Below are 12037 nucleotides of genomic sequence, written 5' to 3' on the forward strand. Positions count from 1 at the left end.
CAAGAAAACCAAACAAAAACACCACCACCACAAACCAAACCAACAAACAAAAAAACCCAGAAAAAAAAACAACAATAAAAGTTTCTGATAGTCCACTTGATATTACTGCTCAGATCTTTCTGGTGGGATAACTCAATCAGTTAAAAAAGTTACACACTAAATTAAAAATACTTAACTTTTCTTAAACTTTTAGTCTCCAGTGGTCGTAAATGAACCCTTTTGCAAAGCATGGTAGCTGCTGGATGTCCTTGGAATCTTTATATCAAGATACAGACTCAGACCCTTGCAGAGTTTTGAATACATGGGCTTTGCTCCAACAAAAAGACATAGGATGAGTAAAGTAAAAGGAAAACACAAAATGGAGACAGCAGTTGCCCTATTTACCACGCAGAGTAAAAACTATTTCCCCATAAACCCTGTGAGACACAAGAGCTTGTGTATCAAAGCTAGTGATGTCTGCTCTTTCCTTTTGTTAACATGCTGTGTTTCAGGATGCGAACTTAAAACATAGGGACTGTACCTCAATTTATTTCCATAAGCCAAAAACACAGAATGACTTCAGCTGGTTATATGCAGACAGCCATGCCCCAATTATATATCCTTATGCATTTGGGACTTCAGAGCTGAGACACTGCTAGTCACCAATACAAGGCACTCTTGTCATATGCAGAGGGAAAAGGATAATATTCTGCTTTTACACTAATCAAAAAGATGCATAGAGAAATTAATTCTATGACAATCAAAACTGGCCACCAGAATAAATGGCAAGTATTCCAACTATACCTAGGATCATATGTTTACATATAAAATGCATGCATTTATTTTTCATTTTTCAGTCCCTTTTTAAGATTAAGTAGTTGGGACAGAGATGACAAGTTTGTCCTCCATTAAGACAGAGATGGCTAGTGTGTACTCCAGTATCAACTGCAGACAGCAATCCTGCTAATTTAATTGCAGATCTCATAAGAACAGTTACTGAAAAGCCCAGAAATTCACAGCATCTCCTGCCATTAATAGAAAATGACTCGTGAGATTTTATCTTTCCCTAATAAATTTCAGTTAAAGCTGCATTTTAATTAGAAAAACCCTGGAGAATTAGGCCTAATTCATTCTTGTTTTCATGTGGTTGAACTGATCACAATCCAAGAAGGGAATAAGCCTGAGCAAAGGCTACACAGTAAACACATGTGCAGTCAGCTCTGGATTATGCATGATTAGATTATCTGGACTAGTCAGTGCCTAGTGCCACAGAATTATAAGTGAGGTACACTACTCTCCTAGGCTTTAAATTCTGCTAGCAAACTGGTTCAGAAATTATAAGAAACTCAATCCAGGTTAGTTTTTCTGAGTTTACAGAGCATCTTGCACAATTTAAAAAACCGAGCAGAGGGCTAATTTTCGTCTGTTGCTGGTGTAGGATTACTGTGCATTACAAACCTTTTTCTCCTCAATCTGTCTAAATCAAAGCTAACTCCAGTCAGGTCAAGGAAGGTAAAAGTAGGCAAGAGAAACATGACCTCTGTGTATAAATAGTTCCCCCCACACATCAAAAACATGCCTCAGTGAGTCAGTTTGCTGCTGTTACAAGAAAATGGTGCAAAAATGAATAATGTTGGTGTGATGCACAGCACAATCACATCACATCTGCTGAGAAAAACAGAAAAGGGAAAGTGGTAGCCAGCTGCCACTGCCAGAGAGATTAATTCCAAGGGCTGCACATCTGGACCCTGCAGCTGCCAAACTCAGAGCGACTGCTTCCAGTCCTGGACTAATCAGAGGTGAAGTAACAGAAGCAGCACCATCCCAATACAAGCAGTGATATGGAAAAGATACAAGTATTACACTTCACCAACAAGTTATTGCAACTGTATTCTCAGCTTTTGTAAGATGCAAACCTGTTTGCTAACATATGAATATCTAAACTTCTAGAACTGAGAATGATGAAGAATTTTTTTTCAGGGGACATTTTCTAAAATAACATTTCTGCCACTATCACAACATTATGTATGATCATGCATTCTAGCATGAAGAAAACATAAATCCTCATACATAATTCCACTGCTAGAGCTGGTCTGTGCGTAGTCTCCCTCTCTTCCCCTTCTACTCATTTTCTTATGTTATGTAAAACCCCACATATTTTCAACTAGAAATCAACATTTTTCAGAAGAAGCAATTACATAGACTTTCAGTAAAATTTAAAAATTACTAGAAAGTGTTTGGTTTTTTTCCCCTCAAAATTATATTTAATCAAAAGCTAAAGAAAAAGGAAAATTGAAACCTATTCATTTGTTAGCGTACTCAGAGTAACCTGATTTTTACTTGAGTCAGGCCATCAGAATGTTCCTGTAGCTATTTCCATTCACACAGCTATTTCAGGGGAGTTAGAGACATGGCGTAGGAGATTTTTGAAGTTTTGCTTTCTTTCCTAAATCAGAGTAGTTACCTACAAATATATATTCCTCACATCTAGTGATTATAAACATGTTGCAGTTAAAGAGTATTAAAAGAGTGCTTCTGCAAACTAAATATGCACTCTCATACATTATTTTTTTTTTTAATGTACAGGAAACAGACAGTTCTCATTTTTAATGAAATGTATTCATACCAGTGCATTGTCAGTCTGAAAGTGTTAAGCAGATTTCTGTAATATACTGACAGTCATAATTCTCATCCAGGAATTAAGAGGAAAATACACTAGTACTGTAAGGCAGACAAAAGTAATTGTGAATTCTATCTCTGATCATACCTAGTCTTTAGTAATTCTGAGACTTCGTGTAAGTGATTTTATATTTCTCTCAATGACACCAGCAACTGCAAGACCCCACTCTAAAGATTACAACTGTTGCATCTGGCTGTGATTGTAGTCTTTGCAAAGTTCCTACTGCCTCTTATTGTTTCTTCCATGACCTTCCATAAGCACTGAACAAGATCAAGCATTTGAGTGTACTTTACAGACTGTACCGTGACAAGTGTACAAAAGCAAGTGATCAAAATGAGGATGACAAATTTAACTAGGAAGCAGTACAAAGTCCTGATCTGACTTAAAGAGAGCTCTGTACTGAATCAACAGCAGAGCTACGAAAATAACACTTAGTATTATACTAGGTATTGTCTGTATAGATTATAGTGTATTATACTATATATAGCATTTTATATATAATATATATAACACAAGATATTATGTATATAGAAATAATAACTAAAGAAGTGTAGCAGGTTACACAAGTAGAAATTTAGAAATATTTTCAGGCTGTTTTACATACTTGTGGTGTTTGCATTTTATCTCAGTTAATTTCATTTCATAGACTGTCTGATTCCCAGTATTCAAGAGGGTAGTAATCATTAATCAGTTTTATCTTTACCATATGTGTTTGAGGCAGGAAAGTGATGAAGATGTATAAACTAAATGACATACCTCAGATCAGCCAGCATCTGTGGCACAAGATGGCATTTTTATCATGTTTTCAGAGTCTTAGTTCAACAATATGGCTACACCACAGACCACTTCTTAATATTAGGAAGTCTTTGCTGAAAGGTAACTGCATTCACATTATTGTTTCATAGGTTTCTGATGAATTGGTGGAGAGATTGAAGAGTTCTCTCTTGTCCATGTAAGAAATATTCTATGAAAAAACCCTTCTGGTTTAAAATCTCATGTAAATCCTGGGATGGCCAATGCCTATAGATGTTCCAGTTTACTTACAGGAGAACTTAGAATAGAGTAACATCTCAAAAACGGTATTATCAGAAAACAGGGAATAAGTAACATGAGATACTACAGGAAAGTGGATACCATGTGATGCTGGACTATTTGTAAATTGGATTGAACATAATGGGCCTATAGCAGCTAAGGTCAAGCAGAAGCATAGTGTATGAGATCCTTTAGGTATAGCTTTTAGGGCTGTGATATCTTGTTTCCATCAGTGGAATAAAACCAACATATTACTTGGGCCAAAGCCCTTGCCCACAGCAGGGAGTGATACTTCTATTGACCACAGGGCCTCAGTCAAGGTCAGGACTGTGAAACCAATAGCTAGGAACATCACTTACTTCTAAACCATGCTTTTAAAGGGACATCTTTAATTACAGGAACAAGTATTCTAAGAGACCAGATCAGTACTGTCCCAGGGATATCACTTTTCAATTCTTTCTGTTCATACTGTAAGTCACAGCTACTAATCATGCAAGGTTGTATGCTTTCTGTATCTCCTACCAGACATTTATTTTTCATATGTAAAAGATATGAGCCTATCAAAACTTAGAGAACCAGAGGAAGTCAATATTTAGGATCTCTAGCAGTTTTTTCTATTTGATCCAAAACAGTAGAAGTCACACTCTAGGGGACCAGTCACAATATTTTTTCACGTTGCTGTAGGTCAGGATGAAAGAAATACCTTGGGATAATTTTAGTCCTGTCTTCACCCATGGGAATCTATACTGTTAACAGCCAGTCATGATCAAAACTGCACTAACTGCAGTAGTTTGACATGAAATAGTCTTAGCTACCTTACCCAACAACAAAACTTGAACCAAAATATAGCTATTTAGCCTCCTCAGTTTCCTGTTTACATCAAACACACCACCTGCTTGACATGTCCGATTAACAGCATTTCTCTCCTGCATTCTTCTTTCCTTCTATTTCTTCCCTGTCAGTGTCCTGGTACTGCAGACAAATGAATAAAATAGAGCTTATTTTGAAGAGGTGATCAACAAAGAAGTTACAAACCCACATTGTCATTTCATCATCACCTGGTTTTGGTTATTGTCTTTTGAGTTGGAAAGCCGTCTCCTACCTTAACAGACAGTGAAGCAGCTCCCATTGTACATGTGTATCAGAGCAGAATTTGCCTCAGTGACTTTACTAAAGAGGTTATAATCTGTCTTTTTCTGTTTCATTTATTACATGGTGTTTACCACTTTGCCCCATAAATTACATTTTAAATTGTGTTTATGGTCAGAAGAATCACTGTAAAAAAGGTGTGCATGCAATAGAACTGCTTTGTTTGCACTGAATTACATATGCTTTGGGGTTTTTTGGACATAAATAGACCTTTTTTTCTTTTTATTTCACAGAAATCGATCCAGCTAGGGACAATATGCTTGTTTCTTTCTTGATTCATGCATTATCAACATAATTGTTAATCACTTACAGTTGCAGATCTTTATTCAGTACAGCAAAAGGAATTAAATTAGAAAAAAACCTCAATTTCAATTTCTCTTTCATATACAGGGACTTTTTTGTTGTTGTGTCTTTTATCATTGGATGCAAACCACACACATGTTAAACAGTACAATCTCACCTTACGGTCAGCGAGAATAGTATGGATGCAGATGATTTCAGACAAAGAATAGAACTAATTTAGAAAGTGGAGAAGAACAGTTTTCACCACGTTACTTTTCAGACCAAACTGTTTTTTTCAGAAGGATTTGGTGAAGACTGTTTAGGATGTTCTTGTTACCCCTTTTAAGTCCCTTGGACAAGCAATTGTGCTGATAGTGAGCAAAGAGGATTTCTTTGTAGCTGAAATATATATATATATTACTTAAATCCAGCTCTATAGAGTTTTCTTGTTACCTATCAATGCCTTCAGGCAGAAATACTTAAAAAGTTGTATGGATATAGCCAATGGCTCTGTAGTAATAATACTCCACAAGATGCTGTGAAAAAATCATATTGTGTTTCTTTGACAAGGAAGGGAGTTCAGACTGGCTGACAAGAACATCTAATCTGAAACAGATTTCCTTTCTGTTCAACACTTGTTGTAGAATGAGCTCACATGAAAAATCTAATACTGCTTGATTACTCATTAGTTCCAGCAACCTGCTTTCATATTTATTTCTGTCCCTAGCTGCCTTCCTTTCCATCATGTCATTACTCCCTGCAGCAAGCTTTGCTGCTTGGAACACATCATGACATACCAGACCAATCAGGACTACAGCTTAAACCTATCATCATTGCTAACTGTAGCTAGTGAGAGTCTTGCTGGCATGAAGCTCTGAGTTTCAGTCATACTTCAGAAAATCAGCACTTGTTACATTGTTTGTTGGTTTACGTTTTCTCAAAGCTGACTTTAAAATTAGGAAAGATTAATTCTTCTTGAATTTGTATTATGACAGTCCTGACCCCAAAGGCAGTTTCACGGTTAAGGAAAGCATTTGCTGTTTGAAGCATGTGCACTAAGCCTCATGAAACATTTTAAAACAAAACAAAGCAAAACAAAAACCCTAGTGAGCTGAGGACTGTACAGAACAATCATTCTCATGCCATGCTTCAAGCATTTTTTATTTCAATATTTGTCATAAAAAGAGCATGAGCTTTTTAATTGCAATTACTGAGTGTTCAGAAACATTCTTTTTCTTTGTCTAAAGGGATACTCTTCCAAAATCAGTGATTTTTCTGGACATTTCCTGGGACTTGAAAGCCTCCAGCTTATGGTGAAGGGGGTGTAATTTCTTGTTTGATTAGGTAAGGCTTTACCTTTCAGCAAAACTGTTTAGGTGTGTATTAATACATTTACCTTGAGGCATGTAAACACCACACCCAGTTCCTTTGCAGCCTGAACCTTAACTGGAAAAGAAATAAACCATCCTTTAAGGGTGAAGAGGGCTGGATGTTTACCTAAAAGTAATAACTTTAGGGAACTCTATGTACAAGTAACTTTCCATTCTTAAGGCAAGTACTGTCTCAGTTTGACAATGAGACAGGATAAAATTTCAAATCAAAGTAACCATTAAATTTGGGCCTTTTTTTTTTTCTCTCTCTTGAAATGATTGCAAATCGCACATGATTGTAGAAGCAAGCTCCTTGGTTGCATCTTTTGCAAATGTATTCATGAAGTGTTTTGGTCAATCAGCTCCCATAATTCGTGTTTAAGGCCAGCACTTCTGGTGCAAGCATTTGTTTTTAAATCCAGTATTTAATTTGGTCAAATGGTCATGGGTGTAGTTTCTGTTCCCCACTTGGGACTCTTTTATCTGGCAAACAGAAACAATGCCAAAAAAAAAAACCCCAAACCCAGAACCTTTCCCAAGAGAAAAGAGACAAAACTCCAGAGTGAGAAGAGTCAATAAAGCAATTCAGCACATTTTTGATACCTGAAATATTTTTCCTACATATTTTTAAAAAGGAATGAGTTTTATGTTTGTCTAAATACAAGAATGCCAGATTGAAAAATACTTGATTTCCTTCCCAACAAGAGAAAGATATAAGCCAAATTTATTAACTGCCAGATAGACTTTATGTTCACTTTTCTTGTCACATTCCAGCCACGTAATCAGGTGTATGAAGATTAGATATAAGTATGAACTTCATCAAAAACAACTGAAAATACCTGCTTTTGCCTTTTCATGAACTTTTATGAACAAGACTAGTTTGAGGAGTACTAATTAAAAATCTGTTAGGGAGGATGGCAAAAGTGACCTTTCTGAATCACAGATAAGGTTTAACAGTACTATTTGTAAATTTGCTCATTCTTCACTCAGCATTACGGAAAATAACAGTTTTTTTTCTTTTTTTTTAATTTGGAGGCTTCTAGCTAGTTAATAATTTAGTTGTTGGTCAGTAAAGTAAGCAGCCTGATTTAAGATGCTTCATGATGAAATACATGAATTCTTCATACACTCAGAACAATTCTAAGAGGCTAACTGCAAGCATCCACAATTATAAATTTTGTCCTCAGTTTCTATGCAACAAGTTTAAATGCAGTATCAGTCACATATTTTTGAAATACCTACTAACTACTAAATGTCTACTATATCTATTCAACAAATGTTTGAGAGTCTTAAGACTTATTAACTTTCACAACATATCACTATCAGAAAAAATCCAAACATTATTCAGAAGCCATGAATTATATGTGACTATCATTTTAAAAGTACCGTATTTTATTGAGAGCTTAAACCTGTGAAAATTTGCAACATGAAAGAAAATAGGAAGACTGCCAGCTTCAGGACAAATAATTTGAACTCTTCTATCACTAAAAATAATGAGAATGGCTTAATTATCTGAAGAACAAGTAGGACATTTATGTAATAGTTCACATTTGTTTGAAAAAGATGTTGTATGTGCCTGTATTTTTATTAAAGCTTTTCTTTAAGTAATGTTTTCTCTTTTCATTTTGGAAGTCTGACAATGAATTTTAGAAAAAGTCAAAATTCATTATTCTTCTGAGGTATTAATACCACCTAAAACTCAGCAAATGAAAAACTGTTCTAGCACTATTAATTCTTATGATGTCACTACATTTTGATGGTTTTAAAACTGAAGCTCCTGAAAACAGTTATCTTTACTTTCAGTTTTATGAATTAATGTTTGTGCAGTGTATTACAGTAACCTATATATATGTATCTGCCCCTGAAATGTATTTCTCATAGATGATTTTTTAGGGAAAGGAAGGGAGAAAGAAGGTTAGGTTGTGATTTTATTATCTTTTTTTATGGCAAGGGCTGTTCATTTTGGGAAGGACAATTGCACTTTGAAGTCTTGTCTTGTATTAACTGTTTTCACACAGAAATAATTTGAAAGCAATGACTCTTTATCGTTTAGGTTGAGCTAGAGTAATTTTTAAATTAATTCTGATCATTGTCATAGTTCAGGAGTTTGGGACATAAAATCTGGTAACAGAATACTGCTCAGATATTAGGAATGACTCTTAAAATCCTTGTGAAATTCCCACCCAGATTTGCCAGACCCTATAATGTACATTTATACTTAACCAATATTGCCTAACATTAACTTCTTGATTTTTCTGGTGTATGCTTCCAGGCTAATTTATGCACATCTGAATCTAAAAAAAAATTTTAAAAAGACAAAAAAAAAAGAGAGGCATAGTGTTGAATCTGCCTCGCTGCCACTATCAGAATCACTTCTGTAACAGCACCAGCTGATTTTCATTTCTGTTTTAATTCACAAGAGAAGGATAACAAGAATATTAGAAAAGCTGTGAAAGCGGTACTTGCACTTGTATTTCACAAGTAACATACACTATTCTATGTCATTTGCATCAACATCACATCAAACCCTTTTGCAGCAATCAGGTTGGTTTTTTTAACCAGTAGTATTTCTGAAAGTCTGTTAATCATGGTAATTCTGTGGCACATATAAAGATTACACAAGTTTGTAAATTCTCTTTTTTCTCCTTTCACTGGTATTCTCCCCTCACTCCTGTTTGAGGTGGAGGCTCACTGTCAATAGAGCTCATGTCGTACAAGATTTCTCTGGTTGTATCATTGTACACTAGACTACTTAATTTATTAAGGGTTGTTTACCTCTATGTACTAAATTCTATTGGCTGTGATAAAAAATTTCATATATACATATTTTGAAAATTCTGGTGCTGGCTTATTTGCTAGTGTGACCTTCAATAAGACAGCTTATTGATATACTAGAAGTGGACAACTATCACATGTAATCATTAGCTTGTTTTAAGTTCATTGTAGACCTACCTACTGTGTTTCTACATCAAGCAGGTTTTTTTAGTTTAGGCTCCTTTAAGTAGCCAAGATCCACTGAACATGCACCAAAGCAGCTAAATTTAGTTAGCATGCATGCACAAGTTTCCTCTTTTTTTTTCTTTTTTTTTTTTTTAATTAAGCACTCAGAGTTACTTCAAAAGTAACACAAATATGCAAGTCAACTTCATGATTAATAGCTTCAGACTCAAATACTTTTATTTTTGGTCTTCATGGAGAAACTACTATTTCCATTGAGATTTTTTCAACAACTAGCTGTATTTAAAGTTAATGAGCTTTTTCAATTAAAGCCTCAGATATTTAGCCTTTGGATAACATTTAGATGAACCAGGGTTTATCTAATTATGTTGGGTGAATTCTTAAGAGGCTCTGAATATACTTCATTCATAACAAGCATATTTCATGTTGCGGGCACATACTGGTCTTCAATCTAGACTGAATGCTAATCACCCTTGTGAAAACAGCATTACCAATAGGTCTGAGAGTTTGAGGAATGACTGTGCTAGCAAATGCCCTTGAGAGTATGTACAACATCAACCATTCTGACTGGCAGAGATAACATGACTGCCATTGAGGTAAAAATGAAACAAGGAAGAGAAGGCTGAGTAAAAATATAAGAACATTGTCTAAACTGGGCAAAACATGTCAGAACAGAATATTGAAATCTTGCTGCTTGTTTATAGAAACCAGCAGTGAAATCAACAAAGGATTACAGTACATCATAAAACTTTAACATGAAAAAAAGGGGAGGAAAAAGAATGTGTAGTTTTAAAATTGTGCCCTTTAGTCCAGATGTACATGGGGAGGAAACACTGCTTTACACACTGACTGCCCTGGAAGATGATGTCTTCTGTGGGACTCCTTAGTCTCCTAATTAGTCTATCAGACTCCTGAGGTGCAGAAGTCACCACAAGACATAGCTTGGCTGGCCCAGAAAAACTGGCACATCAGATTAAGTTGTTGACTTGCATTCAGGGCAGAATTTTTAGTTGTGTCATGTGCCTTGTAGGATCTTGAGAACATCACTTGCACTGTCCTGTTTTTGAGACACCACCTGTAAAATGAGGATGGCATTATATACCTATTTAAAACAGCAATTGTGAGGATAATTGCTGGAACAGCAGGCTGGCTGTAAGGAAGGAATGAGATAAATGACTGTTTGGGTAAATCATCTCCATGCTGACATATTAAACATTTTAAATGTAGGGACCTACTAAGTGCCAGCCTGTGTATTCAGCTCCCTAAAGATATGAAGCAAAAAAGCTTTGGAAGTTAAAATATGATTGCAGGTTTCAGTTCCTTGATGCAGGGGTATCTAACGGTTGTACAATGTAGAAATTCCTTTAACAAACGACTTCAGAAAAACTCAGATCACTTCTATAAGCCTGTGGTTTAAATTGAGAAATACAAATTTCTTAGTACTCTTAGATTTTTTTGATGTTTCTCATAAACGCTTTTCTCAGCTCTGTTCTGTGACTTTTTCCAGGTTGGTTAGCCGAACTTGAAAACCACACACACACCATAGAGGATTCCAGGTAGTCAATGACTTCACCTGGCCAATCAAAACTGTTGATGGGGCAGCCTCTCAGTACAGAAATGAGACTGAGTTGCAGTTCTTTATTCTTCAGATTTAGGATTTTAATTCTGTCTTCGCGCATCCAGTTGCCTGTTTACAGAAATGTTAATGGAACATAATATCCTTGATACCTCTCTTTCTTTCTTAAACTTTCTGATGTTGACCACTGGATGCAAAACTGTTAAATGTGATGGCACAGGTAGAACAACAGAACATATACGTTTTGTTTTATTTTTGTTTTGTTTAGGTTTTGGTTTTGTTTTCCCAAGTGCTCCTGATAAGCAGAATTTAAAGGCAGGGAAACAATTTCAAAGGCTATAATTGGAGATCTGACTGAAAGAACTGCCACTAAAGTACATGGCCTCAGCTCTCCACCCCATCCTGCTTGAAGTAAAACACTAACAAGAAACTGCAATAGAGTACAGCTCTTAAGTCAATACTTGTACTGCAGCTTTCTGATACTATACTGCAGTGGGTGATAAAAAAAAAAGAAATTGCTCTCTTTCTGACTGAAGCCTCAGTCTAAAACAGAACAGAACGAAGCTGACAGCTGTTTCTTCAAGATTTTTCTGAGAATATATCCAATCCAAAAGAAAACGTCACCTTTCTCCCCAGCGAATGTGGCATTAAAAAGGAAAAGTGGCAAAATTCCAGCCAGAACTTGCCAAAACTGTGAATCTAAAGTTATTTGCCTTAGGAAGAAAAATATCCACCATGTTCTCAGCATTGATGTATAAAATGGCTGTTTTCTTTCAGTACAAATTTCCTGTGTTTTTTATTAAATATAATGTGGCAAAAAACCTTATGGAGGCCACAAAAATGCATTCATATTAATTTGTTTTGATAATATTTTCTACACAACAGGACCTATATTCAAACTCATTTCACTGAACCCTTCTTGCTTTTCATCTTCAGAATAACGGCTGATCTTATTACAGCTGACTTTTCATTTGCCAGGTAACAAAGCCATTTTTCCTTTGGCAGACATGG

The sequence above is a fragment of the Melopsittacus undulatus genome, chromosome Z, assembly GCF_012275295.1.
Source record: "Melopsittacus undulatus isolate bMelUnd1 chromosome Z, bMelUnd1.mat.Z, whole genome shotgun sequence".
In the NCBI taxonomy this organism is placed as follows: Eukaryota; Metazoa; Chordata; class Aves; order Psittaciformes; family Psittaculidae; genus Melopsittacus; species Melopsittacus undulatus.